This window comes from Bidens hawaiensis, unplaced genomic scaffold (assembly GCF_021521415.1).
Source record: "Bidens hawaiensis isolate Kalapana, Puna unplaced genomic scaffold, B.hawaiensis_p1.1 tig00002343_1, whole genome shotgun sequence".
Lineage (NCBI taxonomy): Eukaryota > Viridiplantae > Streptophyta > Magnoliopsida > Asterales > Asteraceae > Bidens > Bidens hawaiensis.
This window is the reverse complement of record NW_027491127.1, coordinates 2,026,069-2,029,028: the sequence shown is the minus strand read 5'-3', so window position 1 is coordinate 2,029,028 and position 2,960 is coordinate 2,026,069. Positions and strand designations below refer to the sequence as shown.

The following is a 2,960-nucleotide window of genomic DNA, read 5'->3' as shown; positions in this document are numbered from 1 at the left end:
AAAATGAATTTTATATACCCAAACATAAATCATTAAACAATAATAATAATTCATGGTCTAGTCTCTTTTAACCACTTTGACCTTTCTATGTTAGTTACGTGTTGTGTTGACTCTTCTCTTTTACCACGTGATTATATCCTGACCATGAAAGACCAAGGAAGCAAACCTTTCACGATCTTGACTCATACTTTTCAAAACATATATCACGTTCCAAGATATTATTATTATTGTTATTATTATTATTATTATTATTATTTATAAATGATCCATAATTTCTCTTCTATAAATATACCAAATCTTACCAAACAAAACTCACACAACAATCAATCATGGCCACCAACAAACTTCACTTCCTTCTAGTTCCTCACATAGCCCCTGGCCACAGCATTCCCATGATAGACATGGCCAAACTCCTAGCAAAACAACCCAACGTTACGGTCACAATCGCCACCACGCCTCTCAACGTCACTCGTTATAGCGCCACACTAACCGAAGCCATCAAATCCGGACTACCCGTCCGTTTCCTTGAGCTCCCATTTCCAGCAGCAGAGGCTGGCTTACCCGAAGGATGTGAAAGCACGGATAAGATCCCGAGTATGGATTTTGTCCCAAACTTCTTGTCTGCCATTGGCATGCTACAACAAAAGTTGGAAGAACGTTGGGAAACGCTAAACCCTCGTCCGAATTGTGTAATTTCGGATAAGTACATGTCTTGGACGGGTGATTTTGCGGATAAGCATCATGTTCCTAGAATCATGTTTGATGGGATGAGCTGTTTTAATGAGTTATGTTGCAATAATTTGTATGTTTCCGAGGTGTTTAAAGGTTTGCCTGACTCACAACCATTTGTTGTCCCGGGTTTGCCTGATAGGATTGAGTTCACAAGAAGCCAGCTCCCAGCCGAGTTTAACCCGAGCTCAGTTGACACGAGTGAGTTTCGTCAGCGTGCTAGGGATTCCGAAGTGAGGGCTTATGGTGTGGTGATTAATAGTTTTGAGGAGCTAGAACAAGAATATGTTAATGAGTATAAGAAGCTAAGAGGGGGTAAAGTTTGGTGTATCGGACCGTTATCATTATGTGATAGTGACAATTCGGCTCAATCTCAAAGAGGAAACATAGCCTCGATCGATGGACAAGAGTGCTTAAACTGGCTTGATTCTCACAAACCCAACTCGGTAATCTATGCTTCTTTTGGCAGCCTTGTGAGGATTAACACCCCTCAACTTATTGAGCTTGGGTTAGGCCTAGAAGCGTCAAACCACCCGTTCATTTGGGTGATTAAATCGGTTCATAGAGAGAAAGAGGTCGAGGAATGGTTAACGGAAAGTGGGTTCGAGGAGAGGGTTAAAAGTAGGGGGTTTATAATCCGAGGGTGGGCCCCACAAGTGGTAATATTGTCCCACCCTTCAGTTGGAGCGTTTTTAACACATTGTGGTTGGAACTCGACTCTAGAGTCAGTTTCTGCGGGTGTTCCCATGATCACATGGCCGCAGTTTGCAGAGCAGTTTATTAATGAGAAGCTTGTAGTGCAAGTACTTGGGATTGGTGTTAGTGTTGGAGCTGATTCTGTTGTTCACGTGGGCGAAGAAGATCGGTTTGGAGTAAAAGTTAAGAGTGAGAGTGTTAAGAAGGCTATTGAGAAGGTTATGGACGACGGGATTGAAGGAAACGAGAGACGGAAGAGAGCTAAAGAACTTGGAATAATAGCTAATAACGCGATACAAGAGGGAGGGTCTTCGCACTTGAACTTGACCTTGTTGATTCAAGACATAAGGCATCATGCAAACAGTTTAAGTTAAGGATTGTTGATCTAACCAATGGGCCAGGTTGAAATATATCATGTTGGGTTGAGTTAACACATACCTACAGGCTACAAGTGTGTAACTTTTTTTTTGTAAAATATTTTTTAGTTATATACGTGATTAATCTATTCAAATGTTTGAAATAACAATACATTCAATTGATAAACCTCGGTTTAGATAACTTGAGTTGGGTTACAAATCCATATGGTTTGGGCCGAACACAATAACATAAATGGGTTAGGTTATCGTAAATGAGCCACAACACTTTGATTGCGCAGAATACTTCTTAATGTGTTACACAAGTAAGAGTAGAGGTGCACAAAAAACCCGAACCTGGAACCGGACCCAAAAAAAAAACCGGAACCGGTTTTTCTAAAACCCGGGTTTTTAATACCCGAACCCGACCCTATCCGTAGGGTACTGATAGCTACGGGTACTGATAGGGTATGACTTTCAATGTTGAAACCCGAACCCGAACCCGTACCCGATCTAAACCCGATAATACCCGAAACCCGGTTCTAGGTATACCCGAAACCCGGTTTAAACTACACCCGAAACCCGGTTCTAGTTATACCCGAAACCCGGGTTTTTTGCATACCCGAACCGGATTTTTTGCATGCTAGGATATTAGTGCTTGTTCACATGTTTTTGTGTGGCTGTCCACAGATCTATAGTCGTTCTCCGACGGATCTTTTTTGAAGCACGTATATGATATAAATACTTGTTTAGAGCAACACCTTTTAATATACCAAATAACAACTGAAAACACATAAAATATATGTTTTTTTGTATCATTGTTTAGTTGTTTATGTATGTTTGAATGAACCTTGAAGTTTGTATGCAAAAAAATGGAGTTAGGATAACAAAATGAAGCAGACCCGTTAATAGAAGAAAACTGTAGAAAATAGGTTTTTTTTTAATACCCGAAAAATAGGGTATTCAAAACCCATAAAACGGGTTTTTTTCAGTACCCGAAAATAGGGTCTTCAAATACCCGGGTATTGAAGACCCGGTTCAATACCCTACCCGAACCCGGTACACAGGGTATGGTTTTTCAAGCCAATACCCGACCCGAACCCGACCCGATTGTTACTAATACCAGATTTTTCAATACCCGGTCATACCTGAACCCGGTTTTTATAATACCCGATTTGTGCA

At 40.8% G+C, this 2,960-nt stretch overlaps 1 pseudogene; it reads left to right on the top strand.

Moving 5' to 3' along the window:
• Window positions 1-328: 328 nt before the first annotated feature.
• LOC143618881 (UDP-glycosyltransferase 73C4 pseudogene) lies at window positions 329-1,823 on the top strand (annotated as a pseudogene).
• Window positions 1,824-2,960: the final 1,137 nt, after the last annotated feature.